At 35.7% G+C, this 21,275-nt stretch overlaps 1 long non-coding RNA gene and 1 other non-coding gene across 2 annotated transcripts; both read left to right on the top strand.

Annotated features, from left to right (window-relative positions):
* The first annotated feature begins 1,467 nt into the window (after nt 1-1,467).
* On the top strand, nt 1,468-1,631 carry LOC129053537 (U1 spliceosomal RNA). The gene has a single exon (XR_008518326.1). It is a non-coding gene; the product is annotated as a U1 spliceosomal RNA (small nuclear RNA).
* Nucleotides 1,632-2,210: 579 nt separating this feature from the next.
* Nucleotides 2,211-14,087, top strand: LOC129053446 (uncharacterized). Its single transcript, XR_008518288.1, has 3 exons — nt 2,211-2,314; nt 12,150-12,351; nt 13,956-14,087. It is a non-coding gene; the product is annotated as an uncharacterized LOC129053446 (long non-coding RNA).
* Nucleotides 14,088-21,275: the final 7,188 nt, after the last annotated feature.

Here is a 21,275-nt window from a genome sequence, read left to right as displayed (position 1 = left end):
TTACAAGAGTCCTGTCCATGTTATTCTTTACCTGAAATAATTAGATTACAAAAATTACCTTTTCAGAAGAAAGTTATTTTATAAATGCTCCTATGGAAAAAAGAAGAAATCTGGCCTCTCACTTGGAATATACTATTATTATATTAAGTAAGATACATGGTGGAGAGAAAAAAACTATTTTATTTCTCTGTCATGGTAATGACAAAAAAGACAGAAGTCATTTTTTTGCAATTTTTAATATTGACTCCTAAGAACAGTAAACAGCAGTATAACAGTAGACAGTAAGCAGTATAACAGTAGACAGTAAACAGTAAACAGTAAGCAGTGTAAATATGTTGCAATTTAGCCAGCTCTGAAAGAAAATGACTGATCATTAGCAAATCAGGCAAATTGTAGCCATTGAAAATTGCTTTACCCATCGTGTGTGTTCTTATATTATCAGAATTGAAATCAATTTTTTACTGCTAATTAATATTGCTGTTTTATAAACAAAGGATTCTTGCTTTACATTCTAAAATGTTATCTCTGAAAAATGAATAAACACCGAGTAAGTTTTGTTTTTTCTTAAAAAAGGTACTCATAAAAAGCTATTCATATTTAGTAAAAATAATGAGATGAGTTAGACATGGTGGTGCATTTCTCTAATCTAAAGTAGTTGGAAGGCTGAGGCAGGAATATTCCTTGAACCCTGGAGTGTGAGTCCTCATTGAGCTATGAGCTATCATCTTCTCACTGTAGTCCAGCCTGGGCCACACAGCATAATCCTAAGTATAGAATAATAAATAGAACTATGAAAAGTAATATAGCATTACTGTTTTTAATTCACTTGTAGTAATGCATGGATAGTATATTATCCAAAACATTTTATATTTGTAATACGTCAAGAGGTCAGATGTTTGAGTCAGATTGCTAGCTAGCTCCTCAACTGGCTAAATCTGTAATAATTGGGAAAGTATTTCTCCTAACTGTAATTGATTTTTTATTTGTTAAATGGATTTACTAATGCTACCCACTTAGGAAACTAACTCTAATATTAATTAGATTACCTCAAACACTTGTTCTGAATGGAACATATTAGGCAATAAAATATTAGCTACTACTACATATTATAAATTCTTTTCATCTCCTTATTTTTAAAGCTCAGAGTGCACATAATAAAATTCCAGAAGACCGAGAATGGCTGTTAGATACAATAGGGTGCCCTAAGAGTCACTACCAAAAATGAGCATATCAGTGCCTAAAATGTATGGTAGCTTTATTTAGCAGTTGTTTCATTGTTTACCATAGTGCTTTTTTCTTACAATTTTGTAGAAGCCTGTGTCAGAATTAAGAACTTTTTTAGAAGAGAATAGTCATGGATGATTGGAATTAACATTTTAAGCTGATACTGAAAATTATTCTAAATTCTGTTACATTTATATTTGTAATTTCTTTCAAAGGCTAATGGAAGTCTTAAAAAGAAAATGGATACTTGCCTGCCAGGGGAGATACCGTGATCCCGAAGGTGGATTTACCAGTTCAAGGCTGATCTATTGCACTCCAGATGTGCTGTCCCATGAGGTTTCCCCAAATGTGGGAAACTCAACTGCATAATTTGTGGAGGTGAAGGACTGTGTTTGTGCTTTTATGTGGAAAAAAAGAAAAGAAAAGAAAATTGACTCGTTTAGTGGATATAGAAATGTGAAAGAAGGCCATATACTGGAAACAATTCAGTATGCCTACTAAGATTTGTCTCCTCCAGTACAAAACAAGAAAACATCAAATGGTTATTTCTTAGAAAGATCAAATAGTGCTAGCATGACATTTGCAAATGCTTCAGAACTTTGTCTAGATAAGGGGCTCGGGGGAAGCCTCAAAAGGGCAGCAGATAAATCTGGGAAAAAGACAAGTAATTTTTAAATGTGTAAGCCAATGTCTATGTATTAATACGGCCCTTAAAATATTTATTTTGTTAAATGATTAGCATTGGTTTGTTTTTTCTTAAAAAGTAAGCTTCCCTTTGGAAGTGACTTGTGTGAAATGGTCTAAAAATTATGTAGCTAAAATAATTCAGATTTTTTCCCTGAATTATAAATCATTTGCAGGAATTGTAAAGATGTTATAATTGTCAGCTTTTTTACATTTCTTAAAAGTTTATTCTAAATGAAGAAAATTGAATAAAAGGTGCAAAGTTACTTTTACAATCAAATTGTCAATCTTTTTAAATATTTAGAATTTGGAGCCAGATGACCAAGGTGTCTTATATGGGCATAAGACATGTCCAACAGCAGATGCTCCATTGTATCCTCACCCAACAGACTCTATGTATCAACAGGTAAAAAAGTAATAATAATAGTTTTCATTTTCAAACTCAGTTTGATGCTTTACTTATATGGTCTTCAATTATTATTTTCTTACATATTTTGTAACATATCAGCTGTGACTGCAAATTAAGAAAAAAATTATCCAGGACAGATTTGGCAAGATGATCAGAAGAATAGTTTAAGTGGGGTTATGTTTTATTTTACCTTTCTGATTTTTTTTTGTAATTAGGTACTACCTTGTCTTAGTTCATAAAAAATGTGTGATCTTTCAATAAGAGCATAAATAATTTATTTAGTCTTTCTCAAAATCCAGTGGGAGTAAAAATTAACAATTTTACCAGCTTTAATACAAAGTTTACTAAAAAAAATACTGACCAAACATATAAATGAAAACCATTTATGAGCACTTCTAATTTAAAACAAATATTTCTGTTAAAATAGTCTCTGAATATTAGCCACAATGTGAGTAATGCAGTTTTCTTTTCACTTTTCTTCTCTTTCTTTTCTTTTCTTTTCTTTTTTCTTTTCTTTTCTTTCTTTCTTTCTTTCTTTTTCTTTCTTTCTTTCTTTCTTTCTTTCTTTCTTTCTTTCTTTCTTTCTTTTTTCTTTCTTTCTTTTTCTTTCTTTTTTCTTTGTTTCATTTCCCTTCCTTACTTCTTTCCTTTCTTTTGTTCTTTTGATGGAGTTTCACTTTTCTTGCCTGGGCTGGAGTGCGGTGGTTGTGATCTTGGCTCACTACAACTTCCACACCCCAAGTTCAAGCAATTCTCCTGCCTCATCCTACCAAGTAGCTGGGATTAGAGGCACGTGTCACCACCCTTAGCTAATTTTGTATTTTTAGTAGAGACAGGGTTTCACCATGTTAGCCAGGATGCTCTGGATCTCCTGGCATCACAATCCACCTGCCTCAGCCTCTTAAAGTGCTGGGATTACAGGTGGTGAGCCATTGTACCTGGCCAGGTTAATCATTTAAAGCTTTTCTTGTGTGTAACATTTAGCATGACTTCTCATCAAGTTCATGTAGCCAAGAAATGAAATTAACTAAATTCCAGCAGTTGCCCAGAGTAACAGCTGTATTTCTCAGAAACTTTATTTTTTATCACCAGAAAAAAATATAAAACGGGAAAAATGTAAAATCAAGCATATTTTCATTCTACAGGTTCTTAACATTTAATGTTTGATAGTTTCATTTCTTGTTGAGATAAAGAATATGGACATATTTTTAATAGAAATTCTAAAATATTAAAACCAGTATGCACAATTTTCATATGCCACAATGTGTGGAGCACACTAGATTTTATTTTAGTGCTTGGGGCACTTTTGTAGTAGAATTTATTAAGTGATGCTTCCAAAATTTGGCTTCATCTAATCCCATGAAGTACATATTATCAGAATCCATATACTTTAAAGTACCATTGCGCCAATATTTTTGACTGTTTTGCTAGCCAGTCACCATTTTCCTTGAAAGCAGTAAGTCTCCTAGTTTATTTGTATATTATTTTAAAGCTTTTGTTGTTAGATGTAGGGTTTACTGAAGATATAAGCACCTTCTGGTTTTAAATAATTCATGTAAGATTTTTTATTTCCAATAACATCTCCATGCCCATTGTTGGAAACACTAGGATATGAAGTGTGTTGCATAGCTTGAGGAACAGCAATTAGTTTGTTCAAATTGGTTAGAATATACTATCGGAGGAACCCACCCCTGATAATTCAATGTGGGTCCTTTTCTATTTTCCCTAAGTGTCAGCCAGTCTGAGAAATAAAGGGAAAGAGTACAAAAGAGAGAAATTTTAAAGCTGGGTGTCTGGGTGAGACATCACATGTTGGCAGGTTTCATCATGGCCCCAAGCCACAAAACCAGCAAGTTTTTATTAGTGATTTTCAAAGGGGAGGGAGTGTACAAATAGGGTGTGGGTCACAGAGATCACATGCTTCACAAGGTAATAAAATATCACAAGGCAAATGGAGGCAGGGCAAGATCACAGGACCTGGGCAAAATTAAAATTGCTAATGAAGTTTCAGGCATGCATTGTCATTGACAACATCTTATCAGGAGACAGGGTTTGAGAGCAGACAACAGGCCTGACCAAAATTTATTAGGTGGGAATTTCCTCATCCTAATAAGCCTGGGAGTGCTATGGGAGACCAAGGCTTATTTCATTCCTTATCTGCAACTGTAAAAGACAGACATTCCCAGAGCAGCCATTTCAGAGACCTCCCCCTAGGAATACATTCGCTTTCTCAGGGCTCTTCCTTGCTAAGAAAAAAATTCAGTGATATTTCTTCTATTTGCTTTTGAAAGAAGAGAAATATGGCTCTGTTCCACCCAGCTCTCAGGCAGCTAGACCTAATGGTTATCTCCCTTGTTCCCTGAGCATCACTGTTATCCTGTTCTTTTTTCAAGATGCCCAGATTTCATATTGTTTAAACAATTTGTGCAATTAACACAATCATCACAGGGTCCTCAGGTGACATATATCCTCAGCTTACGAAGATGATGGGATTAAGAGATTAAAGTAAAGATAGGCATAGGAAATCACAGGAATATTGATTGGGGAAGTGATAAATGTCCATGAAATCTTCACAATGTATGTTCAGAGATTTTAGTAAAGACAGGCATAAGAAATTATAAAAGTATTAATTTGGGAAACTAGTAAATGTCCATGAAATCTTCATAATTTATGTTCTTCTGCCATGTCTTCAGCCAGTCCCTCCATTCAGGGTCTCTGACTTCCTGCAACATCTCTCCCTTTCTTTTTATATAAATGTGCTATGGTGATGAAGGCTTGGTTGTTCTCTCAATTTTGATGCAGGATTCTTTGACTGTTCTGGCACACTAAAGACAGACCAATTAAACAGAGAAACATAATTCCAAAATTTACTACAGTGCAGCCCTCAGTAGACTTAATGCAAGTCATGAGGTTTAGTCCAGAAAGATTTTCTGTCACCTGATCTAATACCTCAGCTCCAGGCACAATGGATAAACGAGCTTGAGGCTTCAAAAATTTGTTTCTTTAATTTAGTTAGGTCTGATGATAAATTATCTTCCCTACCTAAAAGGTGTCCTTTGACCATTTCCCATGAATGATCAGTCTCACTGTAGGGATACAGGGTGACACAGATATCTGTAGTATTCCAATCTCACTGCGTATGCATGCAATGTTCGAGACTCACTACTTGATCTCCAAGCCAAATAACAGACTGCCTTACCTCATTAATTTGATTAGCCAATTGTTGATCAATTCCTTGTTGAGAATTCCACATTTGGGTGGAATTGGTTTGTCAATCATTAACAAAATGAGCCATTTGACTAGATTGATAGACTGCCATTCTGGCAGTGGTGGCCAGTGCAGTGACTGTAATTAGGCCCATGATCACAGCAATTAAAGTGAAAACCAATCTCTTAGATCTTTTTAGAATTGGCTGTAACTCTTCATTAATTAAATGTATTGAGAGGGAGGGTTCCCAAGGTGTGGGCATAGTTACCAGAATCCAGATTCCTTCTCGAGCTTGAACCAACATTACACTTTTCCTAGAGTCAAAATAGGAGTTAATACAAATGTATAAGTGACAATTAATGCATTGGACAGTTTAATTATTCATCCAAATTTTGATACTTCCCACTAACAGCACGTAAGGAGGCTTAACACAACTCTGTATGGGAATAGTCAAGTTGGAGGTAAGCAAAGCAGAATTTCTGCATCTACATTGATACTGAGAGAGGAGGACAGTGGGGGGAACAACAGACAGAATAGTTTCCCCTTCCTATACTCACAGTCCAGACATGGCAATAGCTAATTTTCAAAGTTCTGGGTGCTCTGGGCTCAGAAGAGAGTATCATATGAGGCCTCGGTGGGGTGGGGGTGAGGATAACACTTTTATCTTCCCATTTTAAGGGAAAGAATAAGCTGAACCTCCTATGCAATGTAGAATGATGATTTTCATTCTTCCAATAAGAAATAAAATAAGCAGACTCCAGGCATTCCCTTCCACCAGAGGAGCAGTTGTTTTCGAAATAGCCCTTTGGAGCCCAGTCTATTACTAAACAATATGAGTCATTTTTCAATATTACCATATGTGAGTTAACACAGTCTTCCCAAATTAAGATTTTAGATGGGCCCTCAAAATTTTTAGGGCATGGTTTTCCTGCATGTTTATGTTGAAAGTATGGGGTATCTCTCATTACTCCACCTTTCATTTGTTTTAAAGGAGAAAGGGAGAGGCTGGAGACCAAATATCCTGGTTCCTCTGTAACTGATCTGTCCAGAAGATAATTAGCCCAGACTTGAGTTTCTAGATGTATACAACCAGATGCATGTCCGAGGCACAGAAGTGGGTATTTATAACCCATGGTAACATAAAATGCATTGCCTTATTCCCCTGGCTGAGTGAAGCAATGGTCATCTGTAGCTTCAGGCATCCTTACACTATCCTTAGTGTAGATTTCTGCAGGAGCATCCATCCAGGTGAGAGATCAAATAAGTGAAGGAAAAGACACATAAGCCCAATAAGAATAATTTTGTGTAGCTGGTAAATCAGTGTGAGAGGAAACTGGTGAGACAGAAAGTATGAGGAGAAACATTAAATAAATCCTAGTGTAAGCAAGATTAAGTGATGAAAGAGGAAAAGAAGAACAGAGGGATGTTATTTTCAGGCTAATAGAAATGGCGAGATTTTCAGGTTTGTAAGGAGAAAAAGAAAGGTAATCAGGAGAAGCATACTTAGTTAGATGGGTCTCTATTACAATCAGAGAGGATTGAATCAGACCGATTGTGATTTGGTGTGCCAAATTTTAAGGAGTTGGCACAGATTTCGCCATGTCTGAGGGCAGTCTCTACATGGAAATCTTTTCTCTGTGGTTTTTGTTTGATGATCTCCTGGTGAAGCACAAGCATATCCTCTTTCCCACATTAAGTAGAATCAGAGATAATATTTAAAGGTTTGGCGAAATCCTGTAAGGCAGTAATTACAGCAGTTCACTCTGTCTTTTGAGCAGAAGTATAACAGGTAGAAATAAGCTTGTCTTTATGACCTACATAACCAGCATTGTCATTACTGGAGCCATCAGTGAACACTGTAACAGCCTCAGCAATGGGCTGATCTTTGGTTAATCGTGGGACCACCCAAGACATCATTTTTATAAAATCAAACAATTTGTTCTTTGGATAATTATTGTGAATAATGCCAATAAATTCAGCCGAGTGAATTTGCCACAATACGGAATGTTGAAAGGCAGCTTGAACTCCGAGCCAATTTAAAGGAACTACAATTAAATTTGGATCAAATCCAGAAATTTTAAGTATCCTGTGCCAAGTCTGTCCAATTAAGATGGCTATTTTGTCCAGATAAACAGACAAAGTTTTTGACGCAGAATGAGGCAGAAAACACCACTCTGCTAAATCATTATGTTGAACTATTAGTCCAGTAGAGGAGTGTAAAGAAGCAAAACCCAGAAGTTGAAAAGGCAGAAATGGCTGTGTTCTAGATAACCAGACAGTCTGGATTCTTTCCTCTACAAATTTCCATTCTAGTAAAGCCTCAGACGTCAAAGTCCTGAGACTGTGGAGATTGGAATCTCCCTGCAGCATAGAAAACAAGTTAGACAGTGCATAGATCAGAATATCTAAAGTAGGTCTTAAATAATTCATGTTACTCAGAAGTTTTTGGAAGTCATTTAAAGTTTTTAAAGAATCTCTCCTAATTTGAACTTTTGAGATTGAATACGTCGTCTATAGACCATTCCTAAATATTGAACAGGAGTGATCGGTTGAATTTTATCCTCAGCAATGTGTAATCCTGTCAACCACAATTCCTAAATCTTGAACAGGTGTGGTCTGTTGAATTTTATCCTGAGTGTTGTGTAATCCAGCCTCAAACACTGTGGCTTAAGCTTTGATAACAGTCAATTAATTGTTTATCAGTTGGGGCAGCAATTATAATATCATCAATATAATGAAGAATATAGGCCTGGAGAAATTGGGCTCGAGCTGGTTAAAGCACTTGCCCAACATAAAGCTGGCAGATTGTAGGGCTATTTAGCATTCCCTGAGGAAGTACTTTCCAATGATAATGAGTTGCAGGATCCTGATTATTGATAGATGGTACAGTGAAAGCAAATTTTTCAGAATCCAATTTATGTAAAGGTATATGAAAAAAACAACCTTTAAGTTCAATAACTATGACAGGTGAATTTTTAGGTATTAAAGCAGGGGCAGGCATGCCAGGTTGGATGGCCCCCATAGGTTTAATTACAGCATTAATAGCCCTTAAATCAGTTACCATCTGCCACTTGCCTGATTTCTTTTTTACTAGAAACACAGGAGAATTCCAGGGGGAAAGAGAATGTTCCACTTTTCCAAGTTGTAACTGTTCCAAAACCAAGTGGGTTAAAGCCACCAGTTTTTCTTTAGAGAGCAGCCACTGCTGAATCCAAATAGGTGTGTCAGATTTCCATTGTAAAGGGATAGGATCAGGAGGGATGGCAGTGGCCATCACTATAAAGGTTAACCTAAACCTGCTCTGTTTTCTTTTACAGTAACTGGGGGAGGTTTAGTAATCCCTTCATGCTTTGGACCAAGACCAAGCCCAGGAACAAACCCCATGTTTTCCATCATATGCTGACTGGGAGCACTATAAGAGTTATGTAGAATATTAATTTCAGCCCCTGTATGTACTGGCCCTCAAGCTTCTTTCCTTGAATGTGTATGGTGTAGGTGGGCCATTGTTTAGAAATTACATTAATTCAATAAGTGGCCTTTTCACTGCCAGAGTCCATCCCAGGGCCACATGTCTTATCTCCTTTGTTTAAAATGATATTAGGTAGTAAAAAAAATTGAGCTTGTTTAACAGTAGTAAAATAAACAGGAGCTTAGCCTGGGGAATGTAATTTATCTCAAGTTCTCATACACATCTTTGTTACTTGTTCTGTGGTAAGAGCATCAAAATTTAATTGAGTATAAGTATCAGAGAAACTATCAGAGCCTGTGAGCTGAGCCTGAGTAATTAGAATGTCATTAGTCTGGTTTAGCTGAGCCTGCAAATGGTCCTCCTGTGCCCTCCAGGCTGAGATGGGTTAGAATAGCTTTTTGCCAAAAGGTCCCAGTCTAAAGGAAGCACAGTAACCTCCATACAAAAAATTTGCAATACCATTTTAAAATAAGGAAAAGTAGGACGATAGTGAGTACAAGCATCCTTAAATTCTTTTTAAAAAGTAAGATTGAGTGGCACATATTGATGCAGACTGGTATGAGAGTGTGAGAAAGGCACACTGGAGGAGTAGAAGAGGCATAGGTATACTGGTGATTACTGGCATCCATGTGTGAAGAAGGGTACAGAGAAGCAGGCTGGGTGGATGGCAAAGTGACAGTCGAGGAACCAAAATGACAGGAGGGTGAGGGGTTTACCTGAAGAATTACAGGTAAATTATAGTTTGGCCCTGGATCCATTAGGTGACACCCAGAGGCAAATGCTGCAAAGGTTTGAAGAAGAAAGAATTAGCCTATCTATGGTCCTGGGCTGTGTGAGTCCAGCCACAGGAGCTTCAAGTACTGGCTCTTTGTGAAAAGAAATAAGGTCTTCAGGGAGTAATGTTAAGCCAAAGTCACCAGAGTTAGACATTGAATTATCAGCATCATCTGGTGGGGGAGGAGTAGCTGAAGGGAGAGGCTGATCAGATAATGAAGACTTTGTAGGAGAGGATGGTTGAGGAGGTATTAGAATCACCCCAAACACTGATAGGAACATAATTACCTGTTGAGACCAGTTCCCAGAATGTTGTACCAACATGATCCCATACTTTTACATATATGGTTCCCTTTTTAGGAAACCAAGGACAGTATTTTTCTACTGCCCTGAATAGAGTGACTGTATTTTCCATGGTTACTCGGACTCTTCCCTGTTTTTACATGTCTACATCTAAAGTTTCTTTTTCAGGAAAACAAGGACAGAATTTTACCACTGCCCTGAATACAGTGGCCATATTTTCCATAGGCACTCAATCCCTTTTATGTTTTAACCAGAGTTTAATATAGAAGAGATAAGTGTAATTTTTATACTTTGTGTGACCCATAGTTTACCCAGATCATACACAGACTATGCACCAGTCATCAGGGAGTTGAACATGCACCTCTGTGGACCAAAGCGATGACATTTCTCCGCACTTACCAAAGGGTTCCCACATGCACTTGGGAAAAAGAAAAACCATGTTGGCACCAGATATTGGGGGAACCTACCCCTGATAATTCAACATGGGTCCTTTTCTATATTACTTAAGTGTCAGTCACTCTGAGAAATAAACAGAAAGAGTACAAAAGAGAGAAATATTAAAGCTGGGTGTCCGAGGGAGACATCACGTCGGCAAGTTCCATGATGCTCCCCAAGCCACAAAACCAGCACATTTTTATTAGTGATTTTCAAAGGGTAGGGAGTGTATGAATAGGATGTGTGTCACAGAGATCACATGCTTCACAAGGTAATAAAATATTACAAGGCAAAGGGAGACAAGGTGAATCACAGGACCAGGATGAAATTAAAATTGCTAATGAAGTTTCAGGCATGCATAGTCATTGATAACATCTTATCAGGAGACAGGGTTTGAGAGCAGACAACAGGTCTGACCAAAATTTATTAGTTGGGAATTTCCTCAAACTAATAAGCCTGGGAGTGCTACAGGAGACCAGGGCTTATTTCATCCCTTATCTACAACTGTAAAAGACACATTCCCAGAGCAGTCATTTCGGAGACTTCCCCCTAGGAACACATTCTCTTTCTCAGGGCTATTCCTTGCTGGGAAAAATAATTCAGCAATATTTTTCCTATTTGCTTTTGAAAGAAGAGAAATATGGTTCTGTTCCACCTGGCTGTCTGGCAGCCAGACCTAATGGTTATCTCCCTTGTTCTCTGAATGTCACTATTATCCTGTTCTTTTTTCAGGGTACCCAGATTTCATATTGTTTAAACAATTTGTGCATTTAACGCAATCATCACTGGGTCCTGAGGCAACATACATCCCCAGCTTACAAAGGTGACAAGATTAAGAGATTAAAGTAAAGACAGGCATACAAAATCACAAGAATATTGACTGGGGAAGTTATAGATGTCCATGAAATCTTCACAATTTATATTCTTCTGCCATGGCTTCAGCTGGTCCCTCCATTCAGGGTCCCTGACTTCCCACAACAATATACTATGTTTTTTATATTTTTATAGTATATAAGCATTAGCATCAACCACTGTGAATGCAAAATGCTGTCTACATTAGTCAAGACCTATAAATACACTATCAGGTACTGGTACATTGTAATACAACTATGTTATGGGCCTTCCTATTTGGCCTATTGTTATTTGCCATCTAAGTTTCTGTTCTAGCCTAGACTTAGATTTTGGAATTTCTGTTCCTTAGAGAGTACAAGTGAAATATGTGTAGATTAATCCTATCTCTGCATTACTGCTGCACCTCTATAAGTCTGCCACCTCAAGTCAATTTATCATGTTGTCCTGTTTCTAGTCACCTCCCAATCATGCTGGAGAGGATTCTTCAAATGGAAATCAGCATGTCCTTCTTTAATGTACCCCTTAAATTTTTACTATTAAGCAAATGCCAGGATGTGACTCAGCCCACTGAAAGTACATGTGTCACATACTGGCATCTACTTGAAACTCCAGTTTTCTATTTTTCACGTGGCCAGTACATTGATTACTATTTACTACTCATGCATTCAAATAAAATAATGGTTTAATGTTTTTAATCCTTCTTTTAAAAAAAAACAGCATGCAGTTCAATCATTGAGCTAATTTTCTCATTCCATCTTCACTTGGTCTTTTTATTTCTGGTTTCTATGAAAGCCTGACAACAGGACATCTGTCATCCACCTTGAAACTGCCATTCGTCAACTAAGCAGGTTGTTCTTGTCAATAAGGAGTTCTTCAAAGGGCATTGCCCATGTGAGAGTTGGATCCAGTCATTCCTGAGCTGTTTCCAAACTTGATGCAGAAAATACTAGACTACTTGCCTTGAACAGGATGAGCACCTCCTTGCACTTCCCTGGTAATATTTTACTCTATAAAGCCATGTTTATGTTATTTTGGAAGTCTTCTGAGCACTCCCTCATTAGGCCGTTTCTGTAATTTGCCCAACAGATTATAAGTGTTGCAAGTTTTATAATTATTATGGTCTTTAGTCAAAGAAGCACTCTCAACACCAAGACCAGATGAGCTAGTAATTATCTTTCCAATGGCACATATTGTTTCATGGCATCCAGGAGTGCCCTGGACCACAATTTCCAGCTTATGCTGAAGAGGGGCATGTGTGGGTTTCTGTGATGGCCTCAGTCTGCCCAAGAACATGTTGAAAGTACTTCTAAAATCAGAGTTTGGAACACAAAGCCCTAATGTATAGAGAGAAAGAGCATTTTACCATTCAGAAATGGCCAGCTTTAGTGAAATTTCTCATTTAAATAGACCACCATTTATTGTTTTTTAAATTGGTGCATTATAATTTTACATATTTACAAAGTAGAAATATTATTTTGATACATGTATGCAATGAGCAATGACCAGATTTTTAAATGGCATATTGGTAATTGGGATATTGGTCATTTCAGACATATATGACATATTTGTTTAAAGAACTTTCCAAATCTAAATTTCTAGTTATTTTGAAATCTATAATAAATTATTCATACCTATAATATCCCTCCTATACAATCAAACTTTAGAATCTTTTCCTTCTAACTGTATTTTTTACCCATTAACTAATTCACTTATTTGTTTGCTCAATGTCTTTCACAGCCTATAATAATCTGTCATTCTATTCTCTACCTCTATGAGATCAACTTTGTTATTTCTCACATGTGAATAAAAACATACAATCCTTGTCCTTTATATTTCCTGGCTAATTTCACTTAATATAATGTCCCTTATAGAAGCCTTTTTCTGAGCAATGTTTAGTTAATGTGTTGAGGTTTTTATAAAACTTAAATAATCACTCACTTAAAATTTACCTTAACTGTTAACCAAAATTCTTTAGGTACATAGGAGTGTAGTTTGAAAATAGCTAAATGAATAAAGATGTCTTGAAGGTGTCTTAGGACACTAATGTTGTACTCTTTTCTATCTCCTGTCTTACTTAAGTGTGGTTTGTCTTCAAATTAATGAAAATATTCTAGTAAATTTTCTTGGGGATTAACATTAAATACCAAAGGAAATCAGTAATGCACTAATTTAGCTTTATAAATATAAGTAAAGAAGTTGCAAGAAATGCCAAAAGTTACTGAGTAAAATGACATATTTTTTATACTCCAGATTTTCAAAGCACTTAATTTATTTTTTAATTTTTAGTATTATTGCTTATTTCAAACATGGGCTAGTATAACAGTTCACAGAAAAGTTATTATAGATAAGTTCCTTAGTCTTTCTAGGATTTAGTATCTTCTTTTGAGAATAATGCATTTTCCAAATTAAATAAGAATATTTACATGATGAAATCAGAATTATTAACACTCAGTAAGTATACCTATTAACCGTAGTTGTGGAAGGAAGGGGAGCATAGACAGAAGCTACAATAGTCAAAACATGATTGTAGCCATAGAGCAAAATGCAGTTGTTTTACAAGTATCTAGACGTTTCTGCATGGTTTTCCTTGTGTCTTAGATTTGCAATGAAGAAATAAACCATACCCAGTTCCTGCCCTGGAGAAGCTGATTGCATAGAAAAAGGAGCAAGGCAGCTATACGTGCCACAGTAGAGTGCTGAGACAAAATAAAGCACAAGCAACCAAGTACGAAAATAAGATACCTAATTTGAAATTTTATATTCTGTCTGTTTCATTTGTTTCCTTCTGGTATGGTTAACCATCTCTATATGTGTTAAACTCAACACCCTAGGGGTCATAAGGGCTATATTACCAGAACTTACATTCCAATTTTTCTTCCAATAGTGGCTGTTAACCAAGTATTGGTGAACATCCCATATGAAGATTCTACTAAAAGTGAAAGAAAGTGTGTGTTTTGTAATCTCTATAAATGATAAGTGTTGAGACACCAGCAGCTGAAAGACAAAACTATTTATGCCCACTGAAAGGAAAAAGATGAAAAAGGTGTAGGAAAACCATTTACTACAGTTAAAATATTCTAATTTTTAAATTTAGTTTCTATCAGTATCTCTACAGAAAAGTAAAAATATAATAACAATAATAAAGTGATTGAGTATAAACATTAGCAAAATATAGGTATTCCATATTCACTTATTTGGAGGTATATTCTAAACAGGTGATGTAACACTATAACCTAACTTTTTTACTGCTTTATTTTCAAATGAATACTTTTCACAGGCAGTTTGATGATAATTCTTAACAAATTTTTTTTACAAGTTTACATAGAATAATTTGAATAACAAATTTGTTTCTTTAACAACAAAAGCTCTCATTTGAGAAAAATATATAATTTTAAAAATAAGCACAGCTTATGATACACAGATAATATAAATATGTCAGTCATAGTATCTCAGAGATTTTAGCCATATTATGAAAAGGCACTTCCTGCATAATTCTCTTAATGTAAAATAATTTCAGAGATAAAACAGCAGCTGCTATCAGAATCTTCAAAGTAATAGTAATTAATAATTAGAATTTACCTCACTGTTCTGCTTCTCGTCTTCAAAAAGTCATTTTCTATATTTTTACCTATGCATTCAATTGCAAGAATACTGTTTCTGGTGGAATGTGTGTGTGTGTGTGTGTGTGTGTGTGTGTGTGTGTGTGTGTGTATCTGGCTGCTGGATCACAGAAATCATGTGATAAGTAGTACCAGGATTTTTGAGTCCCGCAAGTTTTTCTGGTGGGTGAGATCTAACAGGGAGCAGATATTCCTTCCCATTCAAAAAGTGCTTCACAACCTGAGATAAGAAGAAAAATAATGCTTGTATTATGAAAATAATAATTCTTCCCACTCTTCTTTCCATAAACTGACAAATTAATATTAACAACAACTTGTTTATCAACACAGCCATTTTGAAAGATTAAATTTTCATATTAACAACAAATAGAGTGACCATACAGATTTTTAACTACATACCCCTTAGGTCCATATTTTAATGACATTACATCTGTTTGTTAAAAAAGTGTTTGTTTAAAAAAATCTCTTTTAAAATAGTTAATTTTATAGTATCTGAGATATAACTCACATAGCTGTAATAGTGGTAATAGTGTAATAGTTATAATAGCAGAATACAAATAGAAGGTAGGAGATCACTAAAGTGGCTGAGTTAATCAGATGAGAAATGTAGATAACTTGTATCTGGGTGACAGCAGGAGAAATACGGAAAAGTGTTTAGATTCTGGACCTGTTTTAAAATGAAAACATGCAGAATTTGAGGATTAATATAAATGATTAGATGAAAAGAAAAGCATGGAGGATGACCTTCCAGTTTCAGGCCTTTACACCAGGATCTGATTACTATCAGGTGAAATGGGAAACACTTGGGGAAAGTAGTTTGGAAGGAGCATCAGAATTCAGTGTGTAGCCTTGAGATCAGATTGCCTGTTAAACATGAGTATGTGCAATATAGTCATATATGATTTGGGCTTTGGTAAGAGACTGGCTGGAGATAACAATTTGGGACTCATGGTACCATTCAGAAATCCATCATAGAGGAAGAGATAACTGGGAGATTGAGATTAAATTCATCAGGAATAATTCAATTAAGAGAGTGACTAAGAAGTAACTGTTATATTTGGCCAGGCCTGGTGGCTCACACCTCCAATGGCAGCACTTTGGGAGCCTGAAGCAGGTAGATGGCTTGATCCCAGGAACTCAAGATCAGCCTGGGATACATGGAGAGGCCCTGTTTCTACCAAAATTAGCTAGTCTGGGTGGCCTGTAGTCACAGTCACCTGGGAGACTGACATGGACAGATTGCTTTAGCACTGGAGTTTGAGGCTGCAGTGAGTTATTGATTGCGCCACTGCACTCCAGCATGGACAACAGAAACAGACCCTGTCTCAATAAACAGACAGCAAAGACAAGACATTTAAAAAAACTATTATTATATTTGTCAAATAAGTTTATAATTTTAAGTATAGTACACATTTGTAGACTGTTGGGGATGAAAGCCTCACTGATAAAGGTAAGTAGAATTTTCAAATGAGAGCATATTATCAATGATAAAAATATTCACCTGAAATTCAAGGTAACATTTTAAATTTAGCAATTAGGATGTCACTGATTACCTTTGAGAAAGGATGGTGACTTCACTGTTGTGGGATAAAACCTGAGACAATAACTGATTGAAAGGAAATAGATAATGGAAATTCTCTGTGGAAATTAAAAGCAGAGAAAAAGGGTAGTGCCAAAAGAGACAGTTTTTGTTGTGGATTATAAAATTTGGAGTTTTTTATACATGTGTAATAAGGAAATCAGAGCAGTGAAGAAGATGATGTTTTGTATTCCTTTCCAAATCAGAAATATCTGCTAGATTGTTTTCTTAGCGTCATCATGGTTAGACTTGGCTTAGACCATGTGCTGTTTTGTTTTAGTTGACGTTAGCCACAGACATTGGCTGACTAACACAGAAAGAAAACTTATGAGAAATATACACCTTGTTTCATACTACTTGAAGACAGGACTATCATCTGGGTGTTAAGGGGTAGTTAGTGCCTCACAGAAGTTTTATTGTCTATTTTCTTAAAACAATGTTTGCTGAATAAATAATATGTCGTTATTTGACATATTGACTAAATTATGTCAAATAGTTTAATTGCTTTGATTGACTCAATTATGTCAGATGGTGGTTCAATATTTCCTAAACCAGACATAGATTTTTTTATTGTGATTAGTGATCCATATTTACCTTTCTACATTTTCCATGAATAGTGAATTATACAGAATCTTGTTTTCTTCTGTTTGGATTTGGTGCCAAACTATACTGGATTCTCTGCCAAGAAGAGTTTGAATTAGCAGCATGCTAATGGCACAGTGTTTGAAAAGACTGATAAAGAAAGTACAGGAGGACTTTTATATTTGGAAGAAGAAATGGCCCTTGGGCACAAACCCCATATGAGCTTTCCTTTCAGCATTCTCTGCTCAACTGTTCTCTGCTGTGGTGAGGCCATCTGTGATTTGTATATGTTTGAAATTAACTGAAAAGTTAGTGATGGATTCTGATGACATTTGCCATGAACTTTATTATCATGGAGGTAATTTTGGATCAAATTACTCTAATGTTTTTCAACAAAGACTTGAGGAGAAATAAAGCTACATTACTTTTTTTGGCTCATTTTTCCTTTAGGACCTATAATGAGGTAAGTGACACAAATATCTGATCTCTGCTTCCAAGAAGTAAATAGAAAATAAGTAGTTCTCTATCAAGATTAAAGATGTGATAATCATCATTCCTCTGACTGAAATGCATCCTGGTTTAGTTTTATTTAGTTTTCACAATTTTGAAAATTTTCCTGTGCAATTTTTATCAGTCATAGGTAATGATAGTTTTTAAAAAGTGCAAATGGGATTAAGTCAGTCGTTTTTTCTGTTCCTTTTAATATTATTCTCATTCAGTCTATGGACATTCTAAATAGTTATGAGGGATAGAAATATAACCTTAAATTAAGGACTGAGCATAGAGTGAGGGCAAAGAGAGTGTGGCTCAAAAATAATCTCATAAATTTTATTTGTCAATTGACGTGATTTAACATCTCAGTGGTAGATTTTCTAGACATCTTTAAATTTGTAGCTGTGACTTGGAATATCAAAACATAGCTAAGCAATTCATTTCCATATGACTCCTGTCTGTTACTATGCTGATTTGCATGAGTACTATGAATTTTGTAAGAACTAATTTCATTCAGATCTGCATTTAGAATTCCAAGATAGCAAAATGTATAAAAAATTACATACATTTTATAGAATTAAGAGTCACTGGGGAAAACTGTTACCTTTCATTAAAACAGTAAGTGCAGAATTTTATAAACACATGCAAAAATGTGCAACCTCATGATTTAACCTTCTATGCAAATAAAAATGAGTAATAGCAAGGGCAATTAGTAACACTAACAGGGCAATAAACACTCCTGCAAAGCCAAAGAGTTAATCCCAGTGACAATGCATGAAGTGATTTTGGGCCATACTCTCGAGCTAATTTAAGTTTAATTGACTGAATCTCCTGAAAGAAAATGAAGTAGGCAGAAACAACAAAAAATGAACAACACATTAGCCAGAAAACTCAACAAATAAATAAACCTCCTGATAACATTAGAACCAATAAATCTCTGTGCAGTAAAAACATACCTAATTTTGTTGCTGTTGTTTGGAGAGAGTATCTCACTCTGTCACCCAGGCTGGAGTGCAGTGGCATGATCTCAGCTCCCTGCAACCTCCAACTCCCACATTCAAGGGATTCTCCTGCCTTAGCCTCCTGAGTAGCTGGGACTACAGGTGCACACAACCACACCCAGCTAATTTTTGTGTTTTTAGTAGAGATGGGGTTTCACTATATTGGCCCAGCTGGTCTCAAGCTTCTGACCTCATGATCCACCCAGCTTGGCCTCCCAAAGTGTTGGGATTACAGGTGTGTGCCATTGTGCCTGGCCAACTTTTTCTTTTTTACAATGTTAATTTAAGAAATTTATAAAATGTCTTAATTTAAGAAATTCTTAATTTCTTAATTTAAGAAATTTATAAAATTTCTTAAATTTCTTGGCAATAGGCCGAGCATGGTGGCTCACACCTCTAATTCCAGCACTTTGAAGGGCTGAGGCCGGCAGATCACCTGAGTTCGGCAGTTAGAGGCCAGCTTAGCTAACATGGTGAAACCCTATCTCTACTAAAAATACAAAACTAGCTGGGCACGCATCTCTAATGCATGCCGGGCATCTCTAATGCATCTCTAGCTGGGCATGCATCTCTGGTGGCACGCATCTCTAATCCCAGCTACTTAGGAGCTTAGGGGGTTGCAGCAGAGAATCCCTTGAGGTAGAGGTTATAATTCTGTGATGATGAGAAATGTTGAGATTTATATATATATACACACACACACACACACAGATATGCACAGCCACAGTCACACACGCACACACACACACATGCACACACCGGTAGCTGTGTATATATATTCTTTTGAAAACAGAAGATACTTATTTTTAATTGGGTTATTATTTTCATGTTCTTTTGAATCTGTTTTTAGTTCCTTGTATATTTTGATTGACCCCTTGTCTGATGTACAGTTTGCAAATATTTGCTCTCATTCTATTACTCTGATGATTTATTTTATTTTATTTTTATTTTTTGTTTTATGCAAGTTTTCTAGTATGCTGTACCTCATTTTTCTGTTTATGTGTTTTTTGCTTGTGTTTTTGAAGTCTTATCCAATAAATATTCTTGCCCAGGCCACGGTCGTTAAATATGTTTTGTGATTTATTCTACTAGTTTGACAGTTTGGTGGTGTCATTACCTCTTTATTTTTAAATGTTTTTAAAAATATATTCTTATAGGTGAGGTCTCACTATTTTATCTAGTGTGGAGGGCAGTGGCATAAGTGTTTCATGCTACAGCTTCGAACACCTAGGCTCAGGTGATCCTCCCATCTGAGCCCAAAGTAGCTGAAACTATAGGTGCAACACCACTCCACTAGGCTTTTTAATCCATTTGAGTTCGTTTTTGTATTTGGTGACAGATAATGTTCTAGTTACATTCTTCTGCATATAGCTCTCTTGTTGTCCCAGCACTACATATTGAAGAGACTGACACTTCTTCATTTTGTGTTCTTGGCACCTCTGCAGAATATCAGTTGGCTATACAGGTATAAATTTATTTTTGCTCACTGTATTCTATTGTATTGGTTTGTAGCATTGTGACATCTCCAGGTCTGTGAATTCACTCCCCAACCCCACTGCCATCTTCATGATTGCTTTGGCTATTCAGGGTGTGTGTGTGTGTGTTTGTGTGGTTTCATATTAATTTAGGATATTTTTCAATTTCTGTGAAAAATGCCATTGGTGCTTTGATGGAGATTGCATTCAAGCGGTGCACTGCTTTGGATCATATAAACATTTTAACCATATTACTTTTCCTAGTCAATGAACTAGATATCTTTCCATTTATTTATGCCATTTTAACATTTTATTGATGTTTCATAGTTTCCCGAATGCAGATTTTTTTAACTCCTTGGTTAAATTTACTCCTTTTTATTCCCATACCTATTGTAAATGAGATTGTTTTCTTAGGTTTTTTTTTTTTTTTGATACTTTGCTATTAGTATATGGAAATGCTACAGAATTGTATGTTTATTTTATAAACTGAAACTTCACCGATTTCTCTGAATTAGTTCTAAGTACTTTTTAGTGGTGTGTTTAAGGATTTCCATATTATGTAATTAGCAGCATATATGGACAATTTTACTTTTTCCTTTCCAATTTGGATACCTTTCTTACTTTCTCTTGTCTGATTACTCTGGCTAAGGACTTTTACTATTATGTTAATAGAAGTAGTGAAAGTGAACATCCAGGTCTTCTTTCAGATCTTCACAGAAAAGCTTTCAACTTTTAACTCCCATTGAGTGTGATATTTGCTAAGGGTTTGTATTTATAGCATTATCTGGTTATTTGGGTCTATGTCATTTGTTGTGTTGAGTTACAGTTATTCTACGCATAATTTGTTAAGAGATTTTATTGTGAAAAAATGTTCAACTTTGTCAAATTTTTTTTCACTTATTGACTGCATAGACTTTGTTCTTTATTTTGTTATGTAATTTATGGCATTTAATGATTGTGTATTAAACCATTCCTGCATCCCTGTAATCTCACTTGATTATGGTGAATGATTATGGTGAATGATTTTCTAAATGTACATTTTAAGTCATTTCCCATTATTTTGTTGAGGATTTTTACATTATGTTTATAAGATATATTGGCCCATGGTTTTCTCTTTTTTCTTATACTCTTGTTTTGTAATCAGCGTAATGCTGTCCCAATGGAATGAG

Source organism: Pongo abelii, chromosome Y (genome assembly GCF_028885655.2).
Source record: "Pongo abelii isolate AG06213 chromosome Y, NHGRI_mPonAbe1-v2.0_pri, whole genome shotgun sequence".
Lineage (NCBI taxonomy): Eukaryota > Metazoa > Chordata > Mammalia > Primates > Hominidae > Pongo > Pongo abelii.
The sequence above is the reverse complement of the archived record's forward strand: the minus strand, read 5'-3'. Positions and strand labels throughout refer to the sequence as shown.